Genomic DNA, 22,004 nt, shown 5'->3' on the forward strand with positions numbered 1-22,004 from the left:
AGTTGGAGGTCAGGAAATATACCCAAAAGCATGAAAAATGGCTGTAAAACCATAAATATCTGTTGACAGTCCAAATCTCTCTCAGGGTGTCAATAGATGATTATCTATTTTTACTTCTGTTCCTACCACCTTGAAGAAAGTAAGAAAAGTCCATGGAAGACAGTGAAACTCAGTGACATCACTGCATAGAGGATTCTACATGTAGTAAAGACTGCAGATGGGGACATGCTTTCTTAGCCATGTGAAATGCATGAGGATTATCCTTGTTATTGTTCTCTGAGCAGTTATAGGTTCCTTATTGTGGCTTGAACTCAGTCGGTAGCAAATCATCATGTGGCCAGATGCTTACTTCCCCCCCACCCTGGTGAAATAGAGCAGGGACAAAAGAAGAAATTTATTGGCTGAATAGAAAAAAAAAAAATAAATTTAGTAATACTAACAAAACCAACAGTAACAATAGTAGTCCAAAAGAGGTAAAATGCAGTAATGGCTCATTGAGTGGCGACCGGTACAGAGCCCATCCCCAGCAGCAATCCGAGCACACCAGAAAATACCACCCAGCTGATCTGAAAACTGAAAACAAAACAGGCATGAGAGAGCACCCTCCACCTATATGCTGAGCATAACATCACATGATATGGAATGCTCCAATGATAGATAAGTACCCAGCCCTTCAGCTGTGCTCCCTCTCAGCCCAAGGAAAGTTAACTCTATCCCGGCCGAAACCAGGACATTCCTTTTCTGAGGCTGTGTAACAAGCAATTGAAAGGTTGAAAAATAGGGAAGTAAAACTTAACAAACTTATGTTATAACTTTATTTTCTGGGCAGTAATCAGCAAATCTCTTGCTAATTATTACCTCCACGCATTCATTTGATTGGTCAATGAAAAGGAGCCTCTTCTGTATATTTTAAAACATGAATAATAGTCTAAAAATTGGATTTATTTATTTTATTCCACTTCATATTCTATAGCTTTTTAAAAATATTCTGTATTTTCTCATTTTGAAATTTGAAAAATAAAAAACAACAGTTTGTGCCTATCAAAAAGGACAGTCTCACTTCCTACCTGAATCTGTCAGCTAATTAAAATAAGAATTGCTCATGACTAACTCTTTCTTACTGGCCACAAGAGGAACATACAGCCTGTGCTCTAGCAGCCTGAGTGGGAATGTGTTCAACAGAAGGATCTCTGTCTCATCAGGAACAATGAAATTTACAATAACAATTAGACAGACTTTATTAGAAATATTTACTTCAATTATTTGTTCACAACCACAGCAAAGGTTCTAAAGGGGAAAAGAATGCAAGGCAAAGGATTGTGGAAGAAATCAAATTAATCCTAATTACAACTGCAATGAAAAACATTTTGTATAAATGTCACTTTAGCATAATTTTAAAGTGCTGGCTTGTTTTGTATAATTTTAAATTATGTGAAGATGTGAACAAATAATTTCTATTAAAATACCTCTTAATACTACACTCATATTAAAATCAAATATAACTTAATTTCAGTTGATAACAAATTCAGTAACAGTGGCTATTACAGAATCATGGTGGGATGTCTCCCATGACTGGAGTGTGCCAATTGATGGCTACAAGCTCTTTAGGAGGGATAGAAAACGAAGGAGAGGTGGTGGGGTGGCGCTGTATGTCAGAGACTGTTACGATTGCTTTGAGTACAAGTGTAGTGAAGACAGGGTAGAATGTCTTTGCATTAGAATCAGGGGGAAGGCCAACAGGGCAGATGTTGTAGTAGGAGTCTGCTATAGGCCACCACCCAGGACAGAGAGGTGCCTATTTTATAAGCATTTGGGTGAAATCTCACGATCGCTTTCCCTTGTTCTTGTGGGTAACTTTAACTTCCCATATGTCTACTAGAAATACAACACAGCAGAGCGGAACCAGTCCTGGAGATTCCTGGAATGTGTGGGAGAAAACTTCCTGATGCAACTGGTGATTGAACCTACCACAGAAGGTGACCTGCTGCATCTCCTCTTTGTGAACAGAGCAGGACTGGTGGATGATGTGGCAGTTAGAGGATGACTAGGGCACAGATCATAATAGAGTTCTCTATTCTTAGAGAGGCCAGGAGAGGACTAAGCAGGACTGATGGACTTCCAAAGGGCTGACTTTGTCTTGTTTAGGCACGTGCTTGAAAGGATCCCTTGGGAGATGGTCCTGAAGGGTATAGGGGTCCAGGAAGGCTGGGGACTCTTTAAGAAGGAAGTTTTAATGGTTCAGGAGCCATTATCTGCTATAAGAGAAGGTGGTGATAGAGACCACTGTGGCTGAACAAGGCACTTTGCCTGCAACTCGGGGAGAAAAGGAGAGTTTACAGCCTTTGGAAGAAGGGCTAGCCACTCAAAGTGATTACAAAGATGATGTGAGGCTATGCAGGGTGGGAATCAGGAGGTCTAAAGCCCAGCTGAAAGTTAATCTGGCTTCAACAATCAAGGACAACAAGAAATGTTTCACTAAATATGTCAACAGCAGAAGAAAGACCAGGGAGAGCCTCCATCCCATGCTAGACACAGGAGGAAACATGATAACAAGTGATGAGGAGAAGGCTGAGGTGCTTAATGCCTTCTTTGCCTCAGTCTTTAATAGCAAGACCAGTTGTACTGAGGGAATCCAGCATCATCAGCCAGATACAGAGACTGGGAGAACAAGATGCTTGCATTCCGGGAGGAGACAGTCAGTGACCTGCTGCATCACATAGACACGCACAAGTCTATGGGACCAGATGGGATACACCCAAGAATGCTGAAGGAGCTGGCTGGGGTGCTTGCCCGGCCACTTTCCATCATTTACCAGCAGTCCTGGCCGACCGGGGAGGTCCTGGCAGACTAGAAATTGTCCAATGTGATGCCCATATATAAGAAGGGTTGGAAGGATGATGCAGGAAATCACAGGCCTGTCAGCTTGTCTTCGGTGCCCGGGAAGCCGATGGAGCAGCTCATCCTGAGTGCCATCACACAACATGTGTGGGACACCCAGATGCTCAGGCCCAGTCAGGATGGGTTTATGAAAGGCAGGTCCTGCTTGACAAACCTGATCTCCTTCTACAACAGGGCGACCTGCTTATTGGATGAGGGAAAGGCTGTGGATGTTCCTACCTTGACTTTAGCCAGGCCTTTGACACCATTTCCCACAGCATCGTCCTGGCAAAACTGGCTACTTGTGGTTGTATGGGCACACGCTTTGCTGGGTAAAAAACTATCTGGATGGCCGGGCCCAAAGAGTTGTGGTGAATGCAGTTAAATACGGGTGGTGACCGGTCACGGGTGGTGTCCCCCAGGGCTCGGTGTTGGGGCCACTCCTGTTTAACATGTTTATTGATGATCTAGAAGAGGGGATCGAGTGCACCCTCAGTCAGTTTGCAGATGACACCAAGTTGGGTGGGAGTGTTGATCTGCTCGAGGGCAGGGAGGCTCTGCAGAGAGACCTGGACAGGCTGGAGCCATGGGCTGAGGCCAACTGGAGGAGTTTCAATGAGGCCAAATGCCGGGGGCTGCCCTTGGGCCACAACAACCCCCAGCAGCGCTACAGGCTTGGGGAGGAGTGGCTGGAGAGCTGCCAGTCAGAGAGGGACCTGGGGGTGCTGATTGACAGCTGGCTGAACAGGAGCCAGCAGTGTGCCCAGGTGGCCAAGAAGGCCAGTGGCATCCTGGCTTGTGTCAGCAATAGCGTGGCCAGCAGGGACAGGGAAGGGATCTGACCCCTGGACTCGGCACTGGTGAGGCCGCCCCTCGATTCCTGTGTTCAGTTTTGGGCCCCTCACTACAAAAAGGACATTGAATGACTCGAGCGTGTCCAGAGAAGGGCAACGAAGCTGGTGCAGGGTCTGGAACACAGGTCGTACGGGGAGCGGCTGAGGGAACTGGGGGTGTTTAGTCTGGAGAAGAGGAGGCTGAGGGGAGACCTCATCGCCCTCTACAGTTCCCTGAAAGGAGGCTGCAGAGAGCTGGGGATGAGTCTCTTTAACCAAATATTAAGCAATAGGACAAGAGGGAATGGCCTCAAGTTGCACCAGGGAAGGTTTAGACTATATATCAGGAAGTATTTCTTTCCAGAAGAGGTTGTTAGGCGTTGGAATGGGCTGCCCAGGGAGGTGGTGGAGTCCCCATCCCTGGGGGTGTTTAAGAATAGAGTTGACATAGTGCTTAGGGATATGTTGTAGTTGGGAACTGTCAGTGTTAGGTTAATGGTTGGATTAGATGATCTTCAAGGTCCTTTCCAACCTAGCTGATTCTGTGATTCTGTTAAAACACATATTTAATTACATGAGATAAAATTTAATTAAAATAATATTAAGATATTAAAAGATCATGTACCCCAACTTCATGCTTGCATTTCTTACATTTATCTGTGCAGACATAACTTGCCCACTTTATACAGAGACCACTGTTTTGAGGCCATATTTTTTTTTACAGGCACCCTGCCTCATTCAGTGCAGTTTGGATGCCTTTTCATTGTTTTCCTTTGTTCAGCAGCTCTACTGATTATTTACTACATGCTACTTAAATACTGTTTTGAATAAATAATTATTAATATATTCATTAGCTTTTCTTTGAGGATCATACATGCAGCATTTGTGTGCTTCAGAAATGAGCTTAACCTTTCTGGGACATGACTGTTGTACTACATGTTCCCATTTTCCAGAGGGGGACTATAGCAAATGACAGTAATATCTACAAGTGCACATTAACTTAGTATGACCCATTTGACATGCTGCAGGACTGGCTTTTTGGGCAACTTAACATTTTATTTTATGTGCTCCAATTACAGATCTCACTGACAGTATCCACAGGCTTCCAGATATTCTGCAAATTAACAGCATACTAGTGACCTGTCAAGACTACCATTCAATAGTGTCATTTATATTACTTGTTCAATATTACCGTCAGATTTGCATGGAAGAAACAGACATGGAAAACAGTTTGCAGCACAGTATTTAGCTGTCAAAATTAAGACATGTCTGATAACCTTCTAGCTCATTGAGAACTGCCCTTCCATTTTCAGCATCAGTCAAGAAAGAGGTTTGCTAGAGAGCAATGTCTTTAGCTATAAAGGACCGGTTAATTCTCTAAGAGCTGTCTGCATGCATCCTTGACAAATGGCATTCTAGCTTATTCTAACTCTTGAAAGTTTGACTTTGCATGCTGCTAAAAATGTAGGAAATAGCAGATAAAAATGCATTAAACTTTAGTAGACAGAAAATCCAACACAAAATTACTTTGTCTTTCACAGCATTTATGAAAAATTTCATGATCAGGTCTCAGTTAACAGAATAACTGCAAGCAAATAGGAGACTGCCATTTCTATGAAACAACACTTCTAGAAGATACAGTAAACTTTTGCTTATAGTTTTTCATGTATTTATTGACAACTAAGTAATATTGAGACTCAAAACCATAGATCAGTTGCAATGAGGGATTACATGATGGGGATTTCCTGGTCTCCAACCTGTCTCTATCCCAATTTTGAGCTTTGTGTTCTGTCTGGCAGACAGAGAAGGGAACTGGAAAATAGAAAGCAGGAACAATAGCAGGAGACATGTAAATCCCCCAGTTCAATACCTACTTTCACCTTCACAGTGCATGTCACAGTTAGGAGAAATCATTTCAGGGACTGTTCATCCCTCTAGCATTAAGCAAACTAAGCAAAGTTTAGTAAAAAACAACCATATTTTCCAAGCTGATGGCAAACTTTTAGCCCTCAGGTTGGCACAATGAAATGGCTGCAAGAATTCAAAATAAATCAAACCAATTTATTCCTTCTCTTACGCCCCCAAAATATTTATTCTGAAAAATAGTGCATTACTCCTAGTTTCCCCAAAATATCAGCTTAAACCAGGCATGAAAATTTTAAAAAATGAAATGTCTATAAAGAGACAAAATTATAGAGATAGGTATTTTTCTTCCTCAACTTTGTCAGAAAAAATAAAAGTAGATTCAGCACTAGAAAGCTCTTTGGGGGCTTTCACTCATGTCAGTGAATTTTGATGTTTACAATAAAAATAAGAATCAAAATACTGTGTTTAGGATTTCTTAAACAAGATTCACTCAGATCAAAATAACTAAGTTGATCAAATTGATCAGACAGATTTAAAAAAATAATTTTTTCTCAATTTGACTAAGACTGATGAAGACCTGGTCATGTGCTGTCCCCAGTTTAAGATACAAGGGAACTTCAAAGTAAAGAAGGGAAATGATTAGAAAAGCCAGGCTTTCTGTGGTCCTTCAGATGACCTTTGGTAGCAAGATGTCTCACTTTTTCTGTGTTCTGCTTCCTGAATCTACTTTCCTTTAAAATCTGTCCACTCTCCCAAACTGAGTATTTCAGTGTAAAAAAAAAAAAGAAATGTTCTGCTGCTTCTTTGGAAGCATTAAAGACCTGAATTTGAGGTCAAACCTTTTATACAATCCAGGATGCATACTTTTCAATGACAATTTTTCAAACAGTTGCCAGAATAAAAATAATCAGTTACAGCGTAGCTGTAGTTAAAAGCACCTGAAAACTGTATTTTAGCATGGACCTTAATGGACAATCTGTCCTTTAGATGTCATCACCCAGGCTGCCCATACCATCCAGAAATACAAAAAGTTGATAAAGTTACAGTTTCGGGTCACTGAAGGACACAGTCCATCACCCTCGATCTTACTAAGTGGCAACATAATCAACACGAACAAGAACCCATTGAGCATTTATAAGGCAATGGGTTCATGATGGCTGTACAGTCTGTCCCAGAATGACACAAGCAGAATGAAAACAACCCTTTGCCTACTTGCTGTATTCATATCTCAGTTTCAGAGTCTACATTATAGTCATTTATACACTTTTTATCATTGCATCAAGGCATTTCTTTACATCAGAATTTGCCTCTCCTATTCTCAAGTAACATTACCCACAAGGCCAAAGCTGTGCCTCTTGAAAATGAGCAATGTAACATTCAATCTCACAATACCCTAGGTTGGAAGCTAACCTGGTCCAGTTCCCTGCCCAAAACATGACTTGCTTCAAAATCTGACTCACCTCAGTTTCCTCTGCTTCTACTGAACAGTTTGGCTCCAGCTGCCTAAACGCACAACCTTCAACATTGCTCCCAGTTTAAAAGGCTGTGAGCTCTCTCTTAGCCCAATAAAGCACTCTTTCAGGCCAATACAAACAATAAAATAGGTGTTTCAAACTGAAACAAATGTATATATGATTAGCAGGTTCTCCAGACATACAAGAAAGAGAAGCAAAACTGCTTCCATCAGCACAGATGTAACCCACATCCTGAATTCCAGTACACCTTGGAAACGGCTTATGAGCAAATGTGTTTCTGACATCATAATACTAATTTATTTACATTATGAATAAAATGCCTTGCAGTAATATGTTTGGTCTTTCTCAGAAAAAAAATTACTGCATTTTTCATTGGGAGTGAAATATAAGGTCGCTTTGTGAATTCATTTTGTGTCTATTCAGTCCTGTATTTAAATTTTATACATGGGAGTTAGAGTACTTTTATTATTTTTCCTATTAGCTTTATTTTTTAACAAAACATGAGCTATCCTACTCATGGATATCTTTATCACAGAATAGTTATATTTACAACATACTGTAAGATGTCTTCTCTTGTACAGTAGTTTCACGCCACATTACATTAATTCAGTCAAGATAATTGATTCATTTTTAAAGAATGCTAAGCATATAATTCACATTATAAAATGAAGTAAAAAGGAAGCAGATAAATGTAGTGAGTATTTCTATTTCAACACACAGTGATTTGTAGAATTGTTTGGCAAGAGTGTTAAAAAAGAAGCACTATATTCTGTTGAGCATGGATACCATCGAAATGTATATTATAGAGTAAGAGTATATACAGCACCCAGGGTTTTCACTAGATGCCATCTCCTTCTACTTCCACAACCTCTCACCTTTTCTTTTTTCATCCATGATCTTTTCATCTGCTTCGTTAACTCTTCCACCTCGTAAAAATTTATATATTTGCTTTTCAAGTCATATTCCAGGTTCAGTGGCTCAGTCAGGTCTGTAAGCAAGTGACTGTTTACCTGAAACAAGATGCCAGTTCTCCCCCATCATCTGGAAGTACTTGGTATATTGGCAGAGATGCTCAATGGGAAACTCCACTGTAAGCAGGTCCAGAGGCATCTTAACCCCTCATTGAGCTCCATTCTTTCACTTTCCACATGGCAAATTCCCTAAATCTTGATAGATGGGAGCTCCACAATTTGATCTCATGCTCCAGTGGAAAAACAGGCCAACACGTCACACTTAAACCTGCACATTCTTACAGTCCATTTGTTTCTCTAAACTACTTAAATCTTGCTATACATTTAAGGCAGAAATATTTCAGTATTATTGTATGCTATGTCTACATAGTATTACTTCTGTCTGTTGTGTTTCCCCTAGCCATTATGGAAATTTCTAATTATTTTCTCCTAGAAAGATCCAGTGATAGATGCTACTTGCAGTTAAAATAAACTATTTGATGCACTAAAGGACTAAAAACATATCTGAAAAGAGAACAGGCTTTTATTTGTTCTGTATACTAATTTTTTGGATTATTGACAGGGGTGTTTTTTTATACTTTGTCTCTTATTCCAAGTTTATTACCTTCCTCGTTACAATAAAATTATTTTGTGTGAAGCTTAGAAGTTATCTAAGAAAAATAACTGAAAGCCTATTAGCACAAAAAATATGATTTGGGAGTTTGATCAGCTCCACCTAAAAGCCACAGCCTGCTCTCTGGGCATGTCTGCTCTCCTGAATACTGTGAATTTGCTATATTTGTTCTGTATGGAAGTAAAACCTATACACCAATACAGATCTTTCAGCGGATCTCAGTTAACTTAATTTTCCCTTGTAATACAGCTATCTGTGGCATTGTCTTGTTAATGTTGTTAATCTGTGTGCTGACAGCTAATATAAATGAGTTAATAGCACAGTTAGTCATCAGATGATAACTATTCAATTTAAGATCCTCAGCAAGTTAAATGAGACAACAGCTGTTGTGAAATACATGAAATAGGATTAAATCTGTAGCAGAATACTGCCAAAAATTCTGGACATCTCAAGTTCAGAAAGTTACAGTGGAAGGAGAAAAGTACAGAAGAGCCCAATAAGGATAAACAGGAGTGTAGAATGGGTTCTCTGAAAGATGCTGTTGAACATCTAAGAAATGAAATAGTTGAGGGGGCATTATACAACAGCATATAAAATTAAAAGTCACATGAAGAAGGAAAATAAGAAATTAGTATTGGCCTCAAAGAGCTGGGAGAATCAGATGGTAATGTGAGAGGTTTAAAACTATCAGGAAGAAGTACTTTTTGTGATGCACACACAGTAGAATTGATTTTCCCACGTTGTTTTGGATGTAAAAAAAAAAAAAAAAAAAAAAAAAAAAAGTAGCATCCAGTAAAGTTTATGACAGCAGCAAGCCTAAAATTTTTCTGGAGGCCTTCAGCAGATTTTCGTAATGATTAAAAATAAGATCGAAAGGATCCACAAACACATTTTGGAAGCTAGCAACTTTTTATCAGGTACCTTGGATAGGTACAACTGGAGAAAATAATTGTCCACAGTTGCTAACCTGGAGATAAGTTGATTGAACAGTATCGGCAGAGCTGTGAAAATCATCCATGGCTGAAGGAGAAAAATCTTTTTGCATGCCTAATGAAGATACATGAATGGGAATGTGGTGGAGACACTGCACAAATGGAAGAGAGGTCTCCAGTACCTCCTTTCACATGAACACAAGATGTACAGCGGAAGCTTCTGCCTGAGCATCCTTTTCTGTCTTTTTATGCTGCATCATATGCAGCATCAAGTGTCACGTTTTGAGCACTGGACTGATTTTGCAAAAAGGCAAAAATCTGAGTTCTGGTACACAAATCCTGAGCTACAGGGACAGTTTCACATGTGGATGCAAGGTACATTATATCATCTTCTGAACTTCAGGAGGTGGCTGGGCTGTCTGAGCAGACAGAAGCTCTTCAAACCTGTCATTGCACCATCCCGTTATATCAGCAACAGTGAATACGATGTTCTTCACTTACAGATTCTTACTTTTTTCCAAAAACAGACTGCAGTGAATATTCTTTTAAATTACCTGGGTCAGTGCTGCAACTATTGCCATAGCTACTGGGACAAACTCCAAGTGCAAGACATCAGCCCCTTTTACTCTTCTACTTTTTCTGTTAGTTCTTTAATACTTTTGGCAAGACTGTTTCTAAGAAACTTTGATCATTTGTAATTTGAATTTAAAAGCTTATGCTCTCTCAAGTGTGGAGATGAAATTTATTTTCTTTATCAGGGACTAGGCCTACACAGATAATACTGGTGTTAAAAAATATTGATTTTTCTGAAATTTATGATTATCCAGTGGTATGGGTTTGAGAAAAATATTTTGATTTGTTTTTTAAATTGGGAGACTAGATAAAGGAGGTGTAAAGGTATTAAAAGACTACTTCAAGGGTTACAAAAACCACTGTCAAATTTACCAGCTTACAGTAAAATGATGCATTATTGATTAATGTTCTGAATTATTCCACATCCTTCAATTATGAAAGTGTATTTATCATAGCCTTTAAGTGAACCAACATTCTTCAGAAAATAATACATATAGATCAAATTCTGCTTAGGCTTAATGGCTATTGTGAAGTTTAGGTAACTATTGAGAAATTTCCTGTCACAGGAAACCCAGTAAGACTGTGAGAGTTTATACCCATGGCAACTGCAGACTTAGTGTACTGATTGCTGTAGCAATATTCAAGTCCTGTTTTAAAAGTAGGAATAACTACTTTCAGGTGACTCCAAATAATATCTGATTATAATATTTCAAAGGAGGATATTGCCATGATTTTCCTAAGGCTTATAGATAAGCATGATCACCAAATGTAAAATACTAAACAAGCAGTAGTATTGCCAAGAGAAACTTCAATAAACATACATTTAGAGGCTAGAAGTAATTTAATTTATTTTTATTTATTAATTTTTAAACATGAGAGACTACTCTCTTAACTTGCACTTTCAGACATTATATATAGATGCATATTTCCCTTACTACCAGCCAGGTTTTTTTTTATGAGGCCTTTGACTTGCTTTTAAGTGCTATATCTTTTAAGTGTTATGTCTTTTCGTGTCAGATCTTCTGTCTTCATTCTTATTCTTCCACAAGTTTCACTGCTGCTAACAAGCCACATGAGGTAATTAAAAATAAATAAACCAATAAAAACTCCCACAAGGACACAAGAAACAGCTAAGTAGTCACCATCAGGACATGAAATAACATGTAACAACACACTGAACTATAACCAACTGTATAATCAAATAAAAAAATTATTCTGGCATGAGGGAAAGTGATTCTTTTATTTACAAAACCAATGTAATAAACTAGGATTAAGACATAAAGCCTGGGAAAAAGCGAGTGAAGAACCACAGTGACTGCTAACTGGGAATAAACTCCAGAACATCATAATACAGCTGGACCATAAGCCTACACTCTGTGCAAAGCCACATCCTGAAACAGCAAAGCTTTGACTCTACTCTCAGTGATATTTTACCCTTGAAGTAAGGACTCCACAGAATACACGAGTAATTTCATCTTGGTAGCATGGTGTGATCAACATGGAAACAAGCATTATTTTCTTTTTTAGTTGATACTACGTTTTAGCTGCCCAGATAATGTTTATTACAGAGTGACAAAGCTGACCACATTTAGGGAACTGATGCAACCCTTTCTCTGACATTTCAGAAGACAGTGTCACATAGGTGTTAGGAACAATGAAAACCAGAAGTATCTTGTACTCAGAAGTATGGGGTTTTGTCAGAACTTCCCACAGAGAAAAATCAGCTGTACTTCAAATATTTAGGGACAGAGCTTTACAGGAGTCAGTTGTCTTAGGCCCACAGAACTGAGACACTTTCAGTGGGATACAGAATCAACAAAGCTTCTGCTGAGATTCTCCACCTAAAGCTGCTTGAACTTCAGTTGAGGGAATAGAGTGTTATGTGTCACTCACTCAAAGGAATTGAAATTCCACATAAATGCTTGTAGGGCTTTTTTAATACAATCAGCTAGCTGTAAAAGGTCTAAATTGTTATATTTTGTACAGGAAATGCAGGTTCTGATACTTTCTCATCTTGTGCCCTGATATTTCCAAATTACTATTCTTAAGCAGCAGAAAAGAGGAAGAGACTAAAGCGAAATCTTTCTTTAATAGTATCATCCAATTACTTTTTTAAATTTTTTTCTAGACTTCCTTCTGCCAGTCTTGCAAATATAGATCTCTTTGATGGGAATGTATTTGATATAGTACAAGATCAAAATCCAGAATAGCTAGATGATCTAAGTAATTGGAGAATGTCAAACTTAGTTAACTTTTTTAGATATAGGGATTCCCATTCATCTGAAACATCGGAGTCTTGATTCTTTGCTCCCTTATTGTGTAGAAAGTAATTATGGAAATAAAGCTATTAATTTCAGTCGGATTTCTCACGGCATAAAACAGTAAACTGCACAAACATAGAGGTATAGTCTAGTCTTTGAAGAAATCCTAATTTGTCCAGAAATTAAAAGGCACTCAAAAAAAAAACCCAACCAAAAAAAACCAAAGCAAAACTTAGGTCAACCTACCCAGTGACATGACAATTATATCTACTGAAGGTTTTGAAAGAAAGTATCCTATTCTTTTTTCCACAGGAAAATCCTCTTTCTCTTATTAAGTGAAGGCAAGGCTTGAGATCCTAAGACTATGCAGAAAATGATAATTCCATTCCACAAATAGAATTTCAGATTTTGGCTCTATTTCAGACTGCAACAAAACATTTAAAAAACCTTAAATTCTCTGGCTATACCTGGAGAGTATTAAGATTAATGAATTTCAAACCCTGTGTTTACTTACCATAACAGCTGGTTTTATGAGCTAAATTTGTGATCTCATAACAGACTACACAAGAAAAATTCAACAAAGCCTTTAAAAACTTTACAAACAGATGAAGGTTGCTATTAATTATATGGCACTAATTATCCCTAATCTTGAATTATCTTCTGATTGAATCCAAATCCTTGTAAAACCTTTCACAGGATCAATGTATGAATGAATAGTCTGACTACCAGATTTTCCTATTTACTTTCTCAGTATTTGCATGAAACTGTCTTTTTTTCTAGAGCTCTCATCTTTTCATGATGCACAGATATGTTTCAAAATCAGTATTTATGGTAGAGAGAATTTTATAGTACTGTTAGGTGCAAGTTATGTGACATCATATATTTAGAAACATTAATAGTTGCTGGTTTATATAATACTGATGTGCTGGAATATAACTAATGCTGTAAAATATCAATATATCATCTTTACTGCTAAGTATATTGTTCTGCTGCTTTTCAGGAGAGAAAAGAGTTTCCAATAGAAAAAGTAAATATACATTTTTAAAATGTGTGTTTTCCAGAACATCAGTAGCAAGGTTAAGATCTCAAGTGTTCCTGATATATATAAGAGAAAATGTTTTCTTCTTGTCTGCTGCTTTGTTGTACTCCCTGCTGATATTTTTTCTATTTTTATAATTTCGTAGGCCCATAAATGAATCAGGATCTTTTATTCAAAGAAAGAGCATGAGTTGTTAGAAACAACAATCCAGTAGTGAGCAGCAGTTTTTATCTATATTAGTCAATGAAATTAATCCAAATAACCTGTAATATAATTGTTCTATTAAATAATTTCTCTCCTACTGAACATGTGGGTGGATTAGGCTTTCAGACATCCAAGCCCTGATGTGACAGAGTACCTTTTGAGTGTGGTCTATATTATCCACTCTTTTCTGATGCTGAGAGAGAAACCCCTATATCCTTGGAGAGAATTTGGACAAGGATGTTTTTCAACAGACCTTAACAAAGAAAAGAGGCAATGTCTGGCAGATTTGGGAGCCTCTCTGGAGCTTCCTTTCTGTTCCATTCCAGGGGCTTTGTGATGCACCCAGGTTAGACAGAGCCCAGACCAGAGAGCAGCCCCATGTCTGCTCCCAGATCTGGGCTCTTTCTAAAGCCAGATTCAACCCAAACCTTGGGTAGTTTGTGAAAACCACTCTAGCGCGCTCATTTAAACAGATCACTTAAACCCCAAATCTGTGAATCTCTCTACAGGGGTCTGAACTAGTTTTTCCTCTAAGCCTTCTGAGACTTGCTCTTCTTTTCATAACTTATGAAAAATAAATGAATTTCAAAGTGCAATGACTTAATAACCACAGCAGGTCAAAAGATCACCTGAGGAAATGTCCCATTTGTATTGCCTATATAAGCTATCTGGCAGTACAGAAGACTACTTCGCTACTAACAGGCTGTTTTCCATTCCAGAATAAGAAATAATAAATGCCACTCTTTGATTGGATGTTCTCTGAAACAGATTCTTTCACTGAGTTCTTATCTTCCCCCTCCTGCAATAATAAATGATAAATATCTGTCACCACTCACTGCTTAGTAAAGATGCTATTTTTAATTTGAAAAGGCTATTTTTTTTTTTAGTTTCTAACTTTCTTGCTGTCCTGTGCAGATGAATGTTGCTATATGAATGCAAATTTCATTCATTTATTCAATCGTGTATCCAGCCCCAGCTTTTGATAAATATGATAAGACTCATCTCAGGGACAGAATAGAGGTTGAGTGATTCCATTTCAGATTTAATGGTTACTAAGAGCTTCATGCAAAATTCTGCAGGAGTAAGCCCTTCAATAAACAGGAAACACATCGCTGCCATTTCCAATTATGTTTTAACACTAGATAATGTTTTCCTATTGTGGTGTATTAAACAAAATCAGATTTTCATAAAATTTCTTTTATGAATACCCAAAAATATGTTTGGTTTCTACACTGTAGTGGGATATAGTCACAGAGAGACCTTAATTTACATGTCTTTTAATAAACAGCCATATAGTAATGCACTTTTTTTTTTTTTTTTAATATTCAAAAAGTGATTGCTTTCTTTCTCTGAGGTATCTGTTGGTCAGTTTTCTTTTTAGTTTTAGCATTTTGACATAAAGCATTACAAGAATGTACCTTATATACTATTTGGAAACTTTCTTAAATGTCTCTATCCAGTCAAATCATTTTACTAGAGAACTCTTTATCTCCTATTTGTACTCTGTTTTTCAAAGATTTACCTTGCATAACCTATAAATAAGACAAAGGCATTCTGGTATATGGATGTTTAAAGGAGAGAAAGACAGGCTCATCTTGCACTACTGTAATGCTGCAGAAGTCTAATTGGCATGGTGCTTTTTTGGAGTTAGTGAAGTATTACTGGAGACTAAGAAAATACCTCATCCACATTTAAGCAGAAGCACAGCACTATTCTTTTCATGAGAATAGCTACAAGCTGAAACCTGCATTTCAATTTCCGAGGAGAAAAACAGGAAAGAAACATCTCCAGATCGATCAGAACTCAGACACCCAAGAGACCATAATTTTCTGAAAGCACTTGTGGCTTAGTAAGTTGTGAGGTTTCTATACTGATCACTGGGGGAGCAATAGCTTGGGGATTTGCAGGATTTGCAGAGCATCTCCATCTCAAGTTTTAGGACTCCTGGTTTTATCTTTTCTGTAGTCCAAGCCTGCAATTCTTTTCTTAAACGAGATTTTGAGCTACAGCACCCTGTAAAGCTGTTGAATTTATCCAGAATATCAGAAGAGGTTTGAGCACATGATTCCTACAGGAGCTGCAATAAGTACCATACAAAGTGATTAGAAATCGCTTTCAAATCAAAGTATTGTTCTAGTTATACAGGGAAACAATGCAAATAAGAGTGTAAATGCCATTGTATTTTACCTGCTGCCTTCTCATTGCCTAATGTATATTATGCAGGACTAGCTTCTTCAGATACTCTGTCAGTGCATTCAACTGATTCCTCCAACAATTATTCCTTTAAGAAAAAGACTGTTTTACCAATTTTGATCAGTTTGGGTGCCCAGATGTCTCACCTAGGCATGGTTTTGCAGGAAGTATTTTTGTTGCCACAGAAAGAAGGCATACTTCAAGTCACTTCTTTAAAACTCAAAAGCCTTTTAAATTAACTCTCAGCATAATCATACGGACAACATTTCAGTAACTATATGAAGTTTCGGAAAGTTTTACAAAGAAGGGGGGTTTTGTGTTGCAGTGGCTATAGCTGAAACTTGGAAGATGCAGCAGCATCTTCCTCCTCTTTTTTTCTTCTTTGGCCCGGGGAGATCTTATTCTATCTGCAGGGACTATGCAATCTCCAGTCCAAAATCCTCAAGCTAAAGTGCAAGAAGATTTCATCCATCAGTTTATTTCCCCAGTCTTTTCCACTGGAGAGATTAATGCATTGCAAGTCCACTGGCAATGACTTATCCCAAAATTTTCTGTATCAAACTATCTTCAAATCTTTGCATAAAGCTACATTCTTGTTTCTTTGGCTCAGTGATGAGCTTTGCATCTCCAAACCATAAGGGTCTCATTATATGATGACAGTTGTTGTCACATTTCCTACAATATCTTGCTGTGCATTCGATGATTTTAAAACACTGTTATTATCACCAACCTACGTACTAACATTAAAACCACTTATTTGGTATGGTTCTCCTGAAAGTCTCACAGTCTCATGCTACACCTAACACACTCCCGTAATAAAAACTCAGCTGCAGAACAGACCTTTGCTTTATATGAGGATACAACCACAACATTACCAGAAACAGGTAGGGTAAGGTGGCTCCCCCTGAAAGACAGGTGTCTTCCCTGTATTGTGGAGGAGCTACAGAAGCATGGAAAAATTATTTCTAGCTGCATCCTCCCTTGCATTATATGCTAAAATGCAGGACAGAAGAGAGAACAAGACCCAGTGATGTGGTAAAATTAATACATTAGAGATTGCATATGTCAAGGTTACATATTTATAAGATTTATGCATGCCATATACCAAAACAAGCAGCCAAAAATGTAGTGAATGCAGTCCTTGGCTGAGACTGGCATCATTGGCCTCCAGCTCTGGACCACGTCTCTCTTCTATGCTATCTTCTACACTGACAAGATGCTAGCCAGCTCTGTAATAGCAAAGGAAGGAAGCAATCCTCCCATCCACCACAGTCTTTTCCCACTTGCCCTCACTTGCAGCAGAATCTACCCACAGGCCTCATCTGCTGAGTAAAAGACCGATTCAGTGTGAAATCAGTGTGAGTTCTCCCCTAAGCCACCACCATCCATCACTGCAGTTGACAACCAGTCCTCTCTGGGCTTGACAACATCCATGAGAGAATAGGTTTCTTCACACACTTCTCTGCTCTTCAGGGACCCTGGTGTCAGAGAAGGCAGAAGGCCAGTAGCTGAAAAGTCCAAAACTACTACAACCACTGGAGTGGTTCAACAGTGCCCTTGCTCGAGACATGCAAGGCAGAGAAGATTCCCATAGGCACTGACCGTGCTGTCTTCCAGCCTACCACTCAGGGTTTTCTATCTTGTGAAAGTGAACAGGAAGCCTCTGGTGGTCACAAATATCCACATGACCCAGAAACATAAAGGGTACAGAATGCCTTTCGGACCCTGCAAAGGCTAATTTCCTTGGAAAGGAAGAGATTTTTATTCCTGCCTTGATCATGAAGAATGGAGAGTTCAGAAACTCTGGCACTGGGCAGGCATAGCCACTTTGGTGGCAATGAGTGCTCCCCATGAGGGCACAAGAGCTCTTAGCACAAATGGAAGGGAAGCCTTTGCAAGTGAAATGTTTGCAGGACCCTTTCAAAAAACATGAAACAGGAATGGGAAAGGCATGCACAGCTCCAACATCATTACAGAAAAGCAGGTTAGTTGTGGATGGACAGTGTGGATGATTATGTCAGTAACATCCTCCTTGATCCTACTCACCACTGACTGTTAAGAGAGAAGGATTTCAGGGCAACGCTGGTAGCTCTTATCCACAAAAGGATGAGCTTCTGGAAACTGGACCTTGGATTCTGGATGGCCAGACTCTGCTCTCCAAAGATGTCTTCAGACGTGGCCCTCCACATACAGATGTGTGCTCACCGCTGCTCTTTCCACGTGCATATAACACCTGCCGGCACCAGCCTCCAGCAGCCAACCTCCCTTGCATAATAGGCAGCAAGCAAATGGCAAGGGCCAAAGTCCTTGGATGTAGCTGAGCTGCTGATAGTCTGGGTGATAAGCTCAGCCATCAACAGTGATGAGGTGACTTCCAGGACTATGTTCAAGCACTAGGACATGTGAAGCTTCTGGTGAGCATTGGCACTGTCCCTTGCTGGGCAGGACTGGGCTTAGAATTCTCAGGTCTCAGAACAGGAGATGTGATTTCTAAGTAAGCAAACACTGCTTCGAAATATTTTATTGGCTCATCCATACTGAGTAGATACAGGACTTCACTGAGCCTATTTAAGCTAATGGAAGTCGTCACTGACGTACCAGCTTGAGATTCTAAGTGCAACCACATGGGAGAAACAGTTGAAAAGGAAATAGGGTTTTATCAACTCTTTATGATTCTGTCCTTTGTGCCTGCACATATATCACTGTTCAGCTTGAGTGCTGTCATCTCTGTCTTTTCTCTCAGTCATACCTAACAACTTTTTGATGAGCAACACAATTTCCCAGTCTACAGATTCATTATGAATGAATAAAAATGTTTTGTTGGAATCCCTTTAGACCCATCCATGAGCATAACAGTCACTCGTCTTTCCATGGTAATCTTAGAAAAATAAACCATGGCATTCAGGTGAAGTCACTTAATCTTACACCTAAGCTCCCTCACTGTGAACTGATCCTTTCTAATTTAAAGAGAAGTATTACAACTAATGTGGATTTCCTTTTGCTCTGATTGTCCTGATTCCCTCCCCACAAGTTTTGCACTGACAGTCAGTAGCACCAGCAGAAACGTGGAGTGTGTTGTAGCCTACAGTGCATGCCCAGAACAGCCTCTAATTTGCTTGTGTCTATGCAAAAGCAAGTAACAGAGTTCAAGTTAAGGAGAGCAACCTCTGTATCCTGCCTACCACAAATGCTTACCAAAATACCTATTTATCACTAGAAACTACTGAAGCTTCTGGTCTAGGCTGAGTGGGTAGCTTAAAAACTTCACAAAGTGTTTTTGTGCACTCTGCTCAAATACAGCTTGAGCTCACAGTGTGAGCCCAGGGACACCAGTCCTGACTGTCCATATCATGGTGGTGTGGTCAGAGCAAGCACTCATAAGTGGCATACCCATCATGTTCATGCTGTGCTCACATGTACTAGGTAAGACCACTGTGTCTGCTCATCCTGCTGTTTTCTGTTTCTGATGTCAAGTAGTATGACCATCATAGACCTCCTACTCACATGAACCCCTTGATTTAGAGCAACAGACTATCACAGCCTTAATGATTCAGTGTGTTCATGAAACCAGGTGTGCTGCTAAAATGGAAGAACAGGTATTCTAAGGTTATTAAAAAAGCATAGAACTAATCACAGGCTGCATTGCCCAAATCTATAAATGATCCAAAGGTCTAGTTTTACTTGAGATTTTCCAAGATTTTCTGTTCTTTTCAGTCTACATATTTTTAGCTTTAAGTATATTTCAAGATATTTGTCTACCTATACAAAAGTAAATTTACTAATTTTAAATAGAAAGTTTATTAATTTCCAAGCCTCTACACAAGCATGTCCACGAACAGGAGTTTCTCATGCATTATTATTACCTTGGCGTAGGCAACACAGAGCAACCAGAACAACGTGGAGCTTATCTGTCCTCATAAGCTCCCTGAATACCAGCAGGGAAACAGTTTAAATCTCTTTTTCACTGTCAACATAGCACCAGAAATCTCTGAGAAGCCAATATAAAATACGATATCCTAGTTATAACAAGGAATATGAGGGATGGAGGTATTTTGTACAAATTAATCTAAAAACACTAAGAAGTAATTGTGAGGGATGGTTAAAGACCTACCAGAACACTAATCATGTCAGGTTTTTATTCTTTATCCTGTTTTCAGTACAGTTCTGCATACACCAAGTAGGTACACAATTATTTCTAGCCAGGAAAACAGCTTCTATGGAAATAAACCTAACCTGTGATGGTTTAGACACAAGATTAAGGTGCTTAAAAACCAGAAAGATATCTGGAAAGCTGAATAACAAGTCCATATGGAGGTCATTCCCATCTGCTTGCGTAAGCACAATGCTATCACTTAGAATGTTCTGCTGTAGTTAAAAAGCATATAATCCTCAAAGAAAACATTATAGGTTCAGGGTTCATAGCTAGCATAAATACAAGAATGAATGCCATTATGCAAGCCTGAATTTCTTTCTTGGTTTTGGTCAGGCTAGAGGATTTTCTTTTTACTACAGTCTTTTCCTTCATTTAATTCTCTATTGATTCCAATTAAGTTCTCACCAGGTTTGTGCCTCTAGCCAAAGGTTTTTTTTCCCCTAGCCAATCTGGTTTTTAGACTGTTTTTCAAGGTTTCAAATCAAATGAACACCCAAGAGAGTAACAGCAAAAAATTGGCTATGTGTTAGCCAATGAACTACCTATATAATCTGTCACTGGAATTCCTTTAAAGTCTCCTTCTTCACAGATGGGCAACAGTGATCTAAAAAAGCTGGTTAATGATTCTCATTAAATGCTTTACATTCAAAATTGTTTTGAAAGGTTAATTAAAACGCTGTCCCTCTACATGAAGGTGACAGACTGAAAATACCAGTTTATGGCTAAGGAACTGCTCTGCAGTATCAGGGATGTATGAATGGCTAACTTTTGTCCCACACTCCCTATGACATCCTGAGTAAGACAACTGCTCGGTCCTCCTATCTGTAAATGTATAAGGCCTGTCCTGTTTCCTACGGTTTAGTACAAATAAATTTATTAATACAATACTGGTGAATGCCAGGAAAGACCTGAAAACAGAGTCAGTTGTGCTCATATTACATAGCTGCCTTGTTACTAAATAAACATCAGTACCAATAATGGAAATAATGTACAAAAAACTTTGTTCCCAAATTTACACCTATTTTCAAAAAATAAGAGGTTTTTGATTTTTGAGTTTGTTTTATTGTAAAATTATATGGCCTGAAGCACCTGTACCACCTCAGAAATGTTGAAAACAGTGATGTTCACCTCAATCAGATAATTATGAAAAACACATCTTAATCCTGCTACTACACCATCTGAATATTTAACTCCAATACCTCTTATGACAAACGTTAAAGCTAAATATCATCTTTAATTGGGAGAAGGCTTCTAGAGGGGAGAACTGGGAAGAGGCCTACTAAAAGGTAACAGAAAGTAATCAAAAAGATTACGAGGAATTGGTTAGGGCTGATTACTTATTTGATTAACTAATTCCTGTACAGCTTGAAGTCAGGAGGATCTCAAGTGTCTTGTGCAAAATCACACAGAAAGACCAATGTGAAATACAATGAGAGCTGCATACAACTGGACATTTTCCTAAAACACTGGTTCTTATCATCTACAGTCTAGGGTATCTGCATTTGCTATTCATGATTACTGTTAACATTTACAACTATTAAAATAAGAACTATTAGCAGATTTAAAAAAAAAAAAGTCTTCTTTATATCAATATACCTCTCTACCTTTCCACTCTATAAAATATTGGCTTTAAAATCTGTAACTTCTTCAAATATGAACTGAAATATCTATTGTGGCAACTTCGATCACTGCAACATTGCTCTTGAAAATGAGTCTGCAAGGGAAATGAGTTTTCAAAGAAAAATAATTTAAGTGTAATGAAGACTCTTAAAAAAAAAACCAATTTCTTTTTCTCATTTCTTCCAACTCATACTCTCCAAAGGGCAAAGTTTTTGCCGTTATGAACAACTTATAAATTGCATGTGTGTTCTGCTAGCTGTTGCCCAGGGTGATCATTAACGATTTGGTTCTTTTAACTACAGTCTCAAAGGTTTGCACAGTTTCTTTCTAGCACAAGACTTCAGTGTACATCACCTCAGCTAAGGGGCTTTGAGAGGCTCCTAAGAATTGGGGG

Source organism: Athene cunicularia, assembly GCF_003259725.1.
Source record: "Athene cunicularia isolate RWA chromosome 3 unlocalized genomic scaffold, athCun1 chr3_part1, whole genome shotgun sequence".
In the NCBI taxonomy this organism is placed as follows: domain Eukaryota; kingdom Metazoa; phylum Chordata; class Aves; order Strigiformes; family Strigidae; genus Athene; species Athene cunicularia.